The sequence below is a fragment of the Chiloscyllium plagiosum genome, chromosome 28, assembly GCF_004010195.1.
Source record: "Chiloscyllium plagiosum isolate BGI_BamShark_2017 chromosome 28, ASM401019v2, whole genome shotgun sequence".
In the NCBI taxonomy this organism is placed as follows: domain Eukaryota; kingdom Metazoa; phylum Chordata; class Chondrichthyes; order Orectolobiformes; family Hemiscylliidae; genus Chiloscyllium; species Chiloscyllium plagiosum.
In genome coordinates, this window is record NC_057737.1 from 5,536,466 (window position 1) to 5,548,275 (window position 11,810).

General features: G+C 40.8%; 1 protein-coding gene across 1 annotated transcript in view; it reads left to right on the forward strand.

The window, feature by feature from the left end:
- rnft1 (ring finger protein, transmembrane 1) overlaps nucleotides 1-11,810 on the forward strand; it is a 44,421-nt gene that overhangs the window by 21,226 nt on the left and 11,385 nt on the right. The gene's annotated exons all lie outside the window — the stretch shown is intronic.

Sequence of the window (11,810 nt, forward strand, 5' to 3'; positions counted from 1 at the left end):
TCAGGAATACCTTGATTTTTTTGGGAGTGATTGTTTTATCACACTTTAAAGCTCCAATATATTTTTATCCTTTCTTCATAATGTCTTCACTTTTTGTCCTGTTCTGAAATTATTCTTATATTGCTGCAGAACGTTTTCATGGATGCTGTCATTTCCTCCTGCCTTGCCCCAGTATTCCTCATTCATGTCGAAGTTTTTAAAATGGCAGAGGTGTCATAGTTGAACAGAATTCTGGCATGGTCTACTGTTCAACTTTTTCTCATTTACAGCAGGCATTAGTTTGATCAAAAGTGGTAATATTTTTAATCTTGCCTCTAATTCATGGTAGCAAAGCCAGCTGTAACATTCTGACTCTGTCTTAACCTACATCAAATAATTTGGCATGGTCAGAGTGTTGGGCCTGGAGATCTTATCTGTAGTTCAATTGCTTGTCTGATGAACACTTATGTTCAGGCAAAGAAATGATGTTGAAGGTCTGTGCCCTAATCTGTGCTTGCAAATAAAACCTGACTAGGATGTAGTTTAACACCTGGCTTGTTATATTGGTGGGGATGGGGAATAACTCGCTGTATCTAACATATAGAGTTAGACCCCATCTACCACCCCTGAGAAAAGGAACAGGAAATGATTTTACCACAGGAAATGACATCACCAACCCAAAGAAAGCTGAACATTTAAATAGAAAGCACGAATTTTCAGCAGTGCTTCACCTGAGGCCCACTGAAGATGTTACCTAGTAGGGTGACAAAATGTCTGAAAATGAACCTTTTAAGCTCAGTGAGCAAATCTACATCCAAAACCTCAACATGAGCTACAAATCTTCTCAAAACTCAATATAATATAGGCTCCTCATAAAGAGAAATCTTGCACTGTAGCCATCTCCGTGACTGAGTGTCTGGATGATGCCTTTCAGCACTGGACTGTCCGAATGGGATACGTTAGCTATGTGTTAAGATAACAACAAAGACCGAAAATGCTGCAAACAGAAAGAATTAAAGTTGAGTCCAGTATGACACCCTTCTACCTTCGAATGGGCTACAAATTTTGTTTTTCTTTAATGCAAGTGACAGAAGGAGAAGACAACCAAATGAAACAGGTGTGTCCAGAGCCAAAGGCAAAGGAAGCGATAATGGTGGTAAAGAAGTGATAGAGGTGTAAAATAGGTGCAGATGTTAGCTGTGTCAAAGAGAATATAGGTACGCTGTACTGTCAGTAAAGCAAACAAGCTGCATGTAAAATATTGCCGAGAGGAGGATGGTGGATTGAAGAAAATGAAAGTGTTTTTAATATGAAGTTGAGCAAGTCAACATTGAGTCCCAGAGACTGTAAAGAGTCTAAGTGGAAAATGATTGTGTTCCTTCAGCTTGAATTGAGCTTTGTTGGAGCATTATAGCAGGCCGAGGACAGAATGTTAGCATGGGAGCAAGATGGTTTATTGAAATGTCAAGTACCTGGGATGTTGGGGTTATTCCTCTGGACAGAGTATGTTAATGTTCCTGAACTAGTAATTCCTACATCACTGATACAGAGATATCCCACCATGGTAACTCTCACCAGGGCAGTATTTTAATTTCATTTAACTTAATCTTAGTTAGCTAAATATATCAGAAATAAAGCAAAACCGTAGCCTTCAAATGATTGGATTGTTGTAAGAACCTGTTTGGTTCTTGAAGGTCCTACAGAAAAGGGAACCTGTCTGGCCTTCATATGGGAAGACCCAAAGCAAAGTTTGAGTCTCAGCAAGCCATTCAGGAATATTCAATAAATCACTGCTTTTCAAGGGCAACTGGCACCCAGTTCCTGTGATTGATGGTTTTCTTAAAAAAAAATGTTCCTTTGGTCATTTTCAGGCATTGTCTGGAGATATCCGGTGAAGATTATAGCATGGTTATGCAGCTCCAAAACAGGCCATTTGGTCCAACTAATCCATGCCAGTGTTTTGACCTGAAAACAACAAATGCTGGAGATCGGAGGGTCAGGCAGCATCCATGAGAGAGAGAGAGAGAGAGAGTGTCTAGATGACACGTCATCCCAGATTAGGGGTGGATGTTCCCAGGTAAAGGAATGGATGGAAAATGGAAAGCCTTCAAAAAAATGAGATAACGGCAGTCCAGAGACAATATGTTCCTGTTAGAGTGAAGGGCCAGGCTGGTAGGTGTAGAGAATACTGAATGACTAGAGAAATTGAGATTTTTGTCAAGAATAAGGAGGAAGCAAAAGTTGGGTATAGACAGCAGAAATTGAGTGATTCCCCAGAAGAGTATAAAGCCAGTAGGAGTATACTTAAGAGGGAAGTCTAAAGGGCAAAAAGGGGACATGAGATAGATTTAGCAAGTAGGAGAATCCAAAGGGATTATTAAAGACAAAAGGGTAACTAGGGAGAGAATAGGGAACCCCAGGAAATGGAGATAATGAAGAGTATTTCACATCAGTGTCTACTGCGGAGAAGGAAATGGAAGATAGAGAATGTGGAGAAATAAATAGCGACATATTGAAATATGTCCATACTACAGAGGAGGAAGTGCTAGATGTCTTGAAATGCATAAAGGTGGATAAATCCCCAAGACTTGATCAGGTGTATCCTAGACCTCTGTGGGAAGCTAGGAAAGTGATTGCTGGACCCTTTGCTGAGATATTTGTATCATCAATAGCCACAGGTGAGGTGTTGGAAGACTGGAGGTTAGTTTACATGATGCTTTCCCAAAATGCAGCGCCTTGCATTTATCTGAATTAAACTCTATCTGCCACTTCTAAGCCCATTGGCCCATCTGATCAAGATCCATTATAATCTGAGGTAACCTTCTTTGCTGTCCACTACACCTCCAATTTTGGTGTCATCTGCAAACTGACTAACTATACCTCTCATACTCACCTCCAAATCATTTATGTAAATGACGAAAAGCAGCAGACCCAGCGCCAATCCTTGTGGCACACCACTGGTCACAGGCATCCAGTCTGAAAAGGAACCCTCCACCACCAACCTCTTTTACCTTTGAGCCAGTTTTGTATCCAAATGGCTGGTTCTATCTGTATTCCATGAGATCCAACCTTGCTAACCAGTCTACCATCAGGAACCTTGTCAAATGCCTTACTGAACACTCTGCATGATCATTGCTCTGCCCTCAACAATCCTCTTTGTTACTTCTTCAACGAACTCTATCGAATTTGTGAGACACCATTTCCCACAGACAAAGCCATGTTGACTATCCCTAACCAGTCCTTGCCTTTCCAAATACATGCAAATCCTGTCCCTCCAGATTCCCTCCAACAATTTGCCCATCATCGATGTCAGGCTCACCAGTCTATAGTTCCCTAGCTTGTCCTTACCACCTACCTTAAACAGTGGTACCACATTAGCCAATCTCCAGTCTTCTGGCACCTCACCTGTGACTATCAATGATACAAATATTTCAGTAAGAGGCCCAGCAATCACTTCCCTAGCTTCCCACACAGTTCTAGGGTACACCTGATCAGGTCCTGGGGATTTATCCACTTCTGTGTTTCATGATATCCAGCACTTCCTCCTCTATTATATGGACATTTTTTCAAGATGTCACCATCTATTTCCCTACATTCTATATCCTCCATATCCTTTTGCACAGTAAATACTGATGCAAATACTCACTTCGTATCTCCCCCCACTTTCTGCGGCTCCACACAAAGGCCGCCTTGCTGATCTTTGAGGGTCCTATTCTCTCCCTAGTTACCCTTTTGTTCTTGATGTATTTGTAAAAACCCTTTGGATTCTCCTTAACCCTATTTGCCAAAGCTATCTCATTGTCCTCCTGATTTCCCTCTTAAGTATACTCCTACAGTCTTTATACTCTTCTAAGGATTCACTCGATCTATCCTGTTTATACTTGACATATGCTTCCTTTTTCTTAACCAAACCCTCAATTTCTTTCGTCATTTAGCATTCCCTATACCTATCAGCCTTTCCTTTCACCTTAACGAGAGTCCAGAGAAAGTATATTCCTGTTATCTCATTTCTGAAGGCTTCCCATTTTTTTCAGTCATTTGCCCCCAATCAGCTTTTGAAACTTCTTGCCTAATACCGTCAAAATTAGCCTTTCTCCAGTTTAGAACTTCAACGTTTAGATCTGGTCTATCTTTTCCATCACTCTTTTAAAACTAATAGAATTATGGTCACTGACACCAAAGTGCTCTCCCACTGTCACCTGCCCTGCCTTATTTCCCAAGAGTAGGTCAAGTTTCGCACCTTCTCTAGTAGGTACATCCACATACTAAATCAGAAAATATTCTTGTACATTATTAACAAATTCCTTTTATATCTATACCCTAAACACTATGGCAGTCCCATTCCATGTTTAGCAAGTTAAAATCCCCTACCATAACCACCCTATTATTCTTACAGATAACTACAAGGATGTTGCCAGAGTTGGAAGGTTTGAGCTATAGGGAGAGGCTGAATAGGCTGGGGCTAATTTCCCTGGAGGGTCAGAGGCTGAGGGGTGACCTTATACAGATTTATAAAATCCTGAGGGGCATGGATAGGGTAAATAGACAAGGTATTTTCCCTGGGGTTGGAGAGTCCAAAACTAAAGGCATAGGTTTAAGGTGAGGGGAATGAATTAAGGGGCAACCTTTTTCATGGAGAGGGTGACGTGAGTATGTAATGGGCTGCCAGAGGAAGTTGTGGAGGCTGGTACAATTACTAAATTTTCAAAGGCATCTGGATGTGCTTATGAATGGGAAGGGTTTAGAGGGATATGGGTCAAGTGCTGGTAAATGGGACTAGATTTATTTAGGACGTCTGGTCAGCATGGACGAGTTGGACCAAAGGGTCTGTTTCCATACTGAATATCTCTATGATTCTAATTATTTTCAGTATAGATTCCAGCATCTGCAGTAATTTGCTCCTACATGTTAGTTGTTTTTTCAATCGAGCCCCCCAGCTCTTTGCTTATCTAAATCTAATAATATTGCACACTATTCCAAAGCTTCCCAAAGTTGGGGTTGGGTTCCCATGTGGGATTGAATGATGAGGAGGCAAAGTCTGCTGCAGAGCTCCACTCCACCCCCAATTCTTCTTTCCCCTCAGCCCATGGTCTCAGTTCTCATCGAGGGGTCATGACTGTTTTCAAGTGTTGAAGTGAGATCATAGAGGGAAAATGTTTGACATTTGTTCTGGGCTCTCAAATAAAGAATGGTTACTTGGATAAAATGCAGGTCATCACCCAAGAACGAGTGCAATTTGGTTAGTTGGTCATACAATGTGGTCAAAGCATGTATGTTAACTATCTATCTGTGGATCTTTGATATTGTCAGAAAGAACTTGGTGATTTCACAATAGAAGTTAGCTCACCCAGGTCTATTTGGAATTGTGAGGTCATGGCTGAGAGTGTAGAACATAAGCACATTTTTGAGCCTGAAATGTTCACACCAGTGGCAATGCTTCCCAAAGGCTTTGTCAGTTTATTTCTGACACTCTTTATGCTACAGCTGAGCCTGATATTAATGTTCCACTGTATAGCTGTAACCTTCAGAAGTGACAAATTCACTTGGCAGTCTTCAACTTGTAGCTATTTACAGAGCAGTTGGCTGTTAAATATTTCCAACTACATACAGGTAACTTGACTTCTAAAAAGCTGGCATTTTAAAAAGTTGTATTTTCTACAGTTCCCCAAAATGCTCAGATTTCTTTCTTCTGTTGTCTTTATTTCATTGAGACCACAGCACATACATTATTATGAAACCCTTAAGGACCATTACTCTCCTCGTTGCCTTGATGTTTCCAGTATTGTGCTGCTCAAACCAGAACATTTTCTTCCAGTTCACTGTCTGGATCTATGTTAGCTGCTGACACTTTCCTGTCAGTGGGCAAGGCAATCTGGGTGAAAACAATTGAAGGTCCTGTGATCTTTGTTAGGAGGTGTGCTTGACTGAGTGATAGAATGGGCTGAGACTAACTTTTTTCTGTGTTTAGATAGGTGTTTTAGAAAAAATACCTTTTTTTGTGATGGGGAGGCCGGAGAGATTTGGTTATCAAAAGTTGTTAATGTGTTTATACACTATAAAATAACAACTCCTTTACTACTTTGTTCCTGTCAGTTGCATTAGAATGAAAACAATGCACTTAGAGACTGTGTTGTTAGAGAAACGTTTCACATTCTGAAACTGAAAGTTTTTCAGAATGCTCTTAGCCCCAAATGCAGGGATACAAATCACGGGTAACTGTCTGCACAGAGCAGCCAATTTTTTCACGCTAGACATTTTGCGAATGATTTTGTAGGAAGCTTTATTTTTCTTGTACATGTTTAGCTAAGTATTGTTTGTAGACCTTGTGCTGCTCTTACTGAAGACACATCACTTGCAAAGTTGATTGCGATTTAATTTGAGCTGACTTGTTTCAAGTGGCAGATCGGAGCTTTTAGCAGGTAATGCAAATTATGTTCCTTTACATACTATACAGTCTTGATGCAGTCATTTTAATGAACTGTATGAGCCTATTGTACCCCTGAGCAACATAGAGCAAGAAAGTCCAGGTCCCTGTCCTGAGTTAAAACTTTGGGCCTCTATTCAGTTGATTTGCATTCTGGGAAGTCAGCCAGAATTTTATTTTTGATCATTATCCATCCATCCCAGGTGACTCCATGATCAAAACTTGTCCATGCTCATTGTTTAAGGCCTCCTATGATTTTTTTTTTTGGAAAATTGCCAACACTGAAAACAGGCCCTTCAGCCCAGCCCAGGGAAAAGGCTTTGGGTATTCACATTTTCTATGCCCTTCATGATTTTTTTAAACCTCCTAGAAGGTCACCTTTCAGCCTCCCATACTTCAGGGAATCAGTCCCAGTTTATCCAGCCCCTCATAACTCAAACGTTCCACACTCAGGATTGCTGCCAGTGCCACGTGCTAGCCAGGGTAGAAATGAAAGAATAGATGGGGTAACCCGTGTCTTGAGGGATTTGTTGGACGTTGGGACCAGCTCTGGGGAAGGTGGGACTATTACAAATTGGACCGTCTACACCTGAACCAGACTGGAACTAATGTCCTTGGGGGAGTTTTTGCTACTGCTGTTGGGGAGGTTTTAAACTAATGTGGCAGGTGTTGGGAACCAGAAGAGAAGACAAGTAGACAGTGAGTTGGAGACTGTAAGAATCATGAAGATATCATAAGGGGAAGAGTAGGCAGAGATTAGATGAATGCAAAAGAACTGATGGCCTGATACTTTAATACAAGAGTATAGTGGGTAAGGCAGATAAACTTAGGGCTTGGATTGGTGCCTTGGAGTATGACGTTATTGCAATCACAGAGACTTGGTTGAAGGAAAGGCTTGATTGGCAACTAAATATTCCAGGATATAGATGCTTCAGACAGGACAGGGAAGGATGTAAAGGTGGGTGTGGAGTTGCATTGCTGGTCAAGGATGATATCACTGCTGTGCTAAAGGAGGACACTATGGAGGGCTTGAGCAGTGAGGCATTATGGGTGGAGCTGAGAAATAAGAAGGGTGCAGTTACATTGTTGAGGCTGTATTATAGGCCACCAAACAGTGAGTGTGAGATAGAAGAACAAAGAGGTAAACAGATTATGGAAAGATGTAGGAGGCAACAGGGTGGTGGTGATGGGAGATTTTAATTTTCCCAACACTAACTGGGATACAATTAGTGTCTGTGGTGTGGATGGGGCAGAATTTGTAAGGAGCGACCAGGAAAGTTTTCTAGAGCAGTATGTCAATAGTCCGACAAGAGAAGGGGCCATATTGGACCTGTTGTTGGGGAATGAGCCAGGCCAAGTGGTAGAAGTTGCAGTGGGGGATTTCTTTGGGAATAGTGACCATCATTCTGTAAGTTTCAGAATACTCATAGGACCACTCTCATCTTTGTCTAAGGGAAGAGTACTAAACTGGGCCAAGGCCAATTATATCAAAATGATAGGAACTGGGAAATGTGGATTGGACAGTTATTTGAAGGAAAGTCAACATCTGATATGTGGAAAGCTTTCAAAGATAGGTTGAAGCTAGTGCAGGATAGCAGTGAAAACAAGGGATAGGAAAGGCAAGATACATGAACCGTGGATGACAGGAGAAATCATGCGACTAGCCAAGAGGAAAAGGGAAGCGTATATAAGGTCCAGGCAGCTAAGAACAAAATGGGTCTTGAAGGAATATTGGGAGAGTAGGACCAGTCTTAAACGAGGAATCAAGCAGGCTAAAAGGTGTCATAAAATAACTTTAGCAAGCAGAATTAAGGAGAATCCCAAGGCCTTTTATTCATATATATGAAGCAAGAGGGTAACTAGAGAAAGGGTTGGTCCACTAAAGGATAAGGAAGGAAAGTTGTGTGCCGAACCTGAGAAAATGGGTGAGATTCTCAATGATTACTTTGCATCAGTGTTCATTGAGTAATGGGAAGTGAGGAATACTGAGATTAGAGACAAATATGTTTACTCTGAATCACGTTGACATAAGATTACATCCCTACAGTGTGGGAACAGGCCCTTCAGCCTCACAAGTCCACACTGACCCTCCGAAGAGTAACCCACTCAGATCCATTTCCCTCTGACAAAAGCACCTAACACTATGGGCAATTTAGCATGGCCAATTCACCTGACCTGCACATCTTTGGACTGTGGGAGGAAACTGGAACACCCGGAGGAAACCCATGCTGACACTAGGAGAATGTGCAAACTCTACACAGTCTCCCAAGGCTGGAATGGAACCTGAGTTCCTGGCATTGTGATGTAGCAATGCTAACCACTGAGCCACCGTGCCACCCTCTAAGGAGGCAAGATGTGTTGGGTAGACTAAAGGATATTAAGGTGGACAAATCCCCAGAACCGGATGGGAGGTATCCCAGGTTTCTGAGGGAGGCGAGAGAGGAAATAGCTAGGGCCCTGACAGATATCTTTGTAGCATCCTTAAACACAGGTGAAGTGCCAGAGGACTGGAGGGTTGCTAATGTTGTCCCCCTATACAAGAAGAGTAGTAGGAATATATTCCAGGTAACTACACACCAGTAAGCCTGACTTCAGTGGTGGGAAAGTTGCTGAAGAAGGCACTGAGGGATAAAATCTATTTATATTTGGAAAAGAATGGGCTTATCAGTGATAGGCAACATGGTTTTCTGCGGGGAAGATGCTGCCTTACCAACTTAATAGAATTCTTTGAGGAAGTAACCAAGTTGATAGATGAAGGAAGAGTTGTCAATGTCATATACATAGACTTTAGTAAAGTGTTTGATAAGGATCCCCATGGTAAACTAACAGAGAAAGTGAAGTCACATGGAGTGCAGGGTGTTCTAGCTAGGTGGATAAAGAACTGGTTGTGCAACAGGAGACTAGTAGTTGAAGGGAGTTTCTCGAAATAGACAAAGGTGACCAGTGGTTTTCCACAAAGATCAGTGCTGGGGCCACTGTTTTTTGTGATATACATAAGTGTGATTTCTGCAGTTTTCTGACCTTATGGTGACCTAAGAACATCTTAACTGAAATCATGTTCACCTATTCAACATTTGTGATATAATACCAAAATTTGTTAATATCTGATTAATGGGACTGCTACTTTTCAATTTTTTTTTAATAGATATTTTTATTAGAAATTTAACATTTTTACAAGTTTACAAAAATAAACAAAACTCTCAGATATAAACATTGATATACAATTAGCTCAAATATACAATAGCCAAAATTTAACAAAAAAAAACAAAACAACAAAAAAAACCGAAAAGAAAAAAAAACAAACAAAACTCAACTATCTACTAATCTAACCTACAACTAACCAGAGTGTATATTTAAGTCTCTTACATGCTCGGGATGTGTTAGCATCAGATATAATAAAACCCGTATTCGTGCGGTATTCCTCCCCCGAGGGGCCGCGGACCAGCCAGGTTTGTAATCTCAATTAAATAAAAGCCCTTGTTAGGATAGCCGAAATATCTGTATTTATATAATTCAAAAAGGGCTGCCATATTTTAGAAAATAATTCGGTCTTTCGGTGCACCATATTTGTAAGGAAGTCAAGGGGAATACATTCCATAATTAGTCTGTGCCAATTTGAAAGTCCAGGGGGGCCCTCCGCCACCCAGTTCACCAAAATATTTTTCCTTGCACAGAAAGAAAGAATAGAAAATAGTCTCTTCCCGTACGTGTCCAGGGAGGGAAAGTTCGAAAAGCCCAAGAGGAGAGATACAGGGTCCACTTTAATTTCCGTTCCTAAAATTTCTGTCAGGGTACTTGCTACTTTAGTCCAGTATCTACGGATCTTATGACAGGTCCATAGGCAATGTACAAGAGGGGGCACCTCTATTTTGCATTTAGGACACATTGGAGATGCTCCTGCCTTAAATTTTGCCAATCGAACCGGTGCTATATGGGCCCTATGAAGTATCTTCAGCTGGATAGCCTGGGTTCTGTTAAAAATAGTAATTCTTCTAGCATTTTCCCAGATATCATTCCACGTTTCTGTGGAGATTTCTAGTCCCAGATCCTGAACCCATGTTTTAAGCAGATTATCCATATCTCCCGATACTTCATCATGTACCAAATGATAAATATTACTGACGGAAGATACCCCCACTGGTCGTAGGACACTACATTCTCTATCGGATTTATAAAAACTATCTAATAACGTAGTCTTCTTCTGTATAAAATCTCGAATTTGGAAGTATCAAAAGAGGTCTCCATTGGGTAATCCGAATTTCTGACGCAGCTGTCCGAAAGACATCAGGACCCCATCTTTAAATAAATCCCCGAGACATGAGATACCCCTGGATCTCCAGAGTTTAAAAGTGGCATCTGTTAACCCCGGTTGGAATCCCCATGCTCCCACTATCGGTGCATAGGGGGATGTTTTATGTGAATTACCCTCATTTTGCCGCACTATATTCCAAGCCTTGATTGTATTTAGTATAATAGGGTTTTTACAGTGATCTGTAATGATTTTCCTCTTGTCTGAGAATAAAAGGTTAATAAGTGGGTATTTTACTTGAGAAGCCTCGATGTCCAACCAGATTGAATGTGGATCAGACAAGACCCAATCAGCTATATAACTTAATAGGGAACCATCTGTTTATTTTTAAGGTGCAATCATTATGAACTTAAAAGCAAAAATTATATCTTTCATATTCTAGATTGGGATTTGGAAAGTGGAACCTTACATGGACAAGATATGTTGTTGATGACTTTACCTGCTTTGTGAACCACCGTTTTATCACTATGCTATTTTTAGTCAATGCATCCTACTGACTCCACCTATTCTATCACTGTTCAGAAAGCCATGCAGTTATACTGTTAGCTTCAAAGCTAATATTGCTGCTATGGTAATGTATACTTAACTATCTTGAAGATGAAAACACAGTTAAACAAACATGGAAAACAATTTAATAGGACATTCACTGAAAGTTACATTAAAAAGGTCTCTGATAAATGATACTGCCAGCAATGAATCATCATCCTGACAAGTAAGCTTTCTGGTTCACACTATCTAGCCTCAAATTTGTCAGAGCATTGACTGACTGGGTTATCCAATCTTTCACTATACTGTACCACTGGATCATTTCCAGAGGACATTTCTACATACATTTACCTTTTGTGAGCAAACTTGGCATTGATCCATGTAACACAGGATTATTTCTCTGTGCAGCAATTCAAAATCTGGATCCAAATTTGCATCTTTTACTTTCAAAGCACTCACTTGCAAAATGCTCCTCTGTATGACATAGTCACCGTGACCCTATGCACTGTTCAATGAGATGGACAATGCAAATAATCTATCAGGAATGTAGAGCTGGAGTTCAATTTTGCTGGCCCTTGCTCACTTTCTGAGCAGGAAGGGCTGAAGCAATAT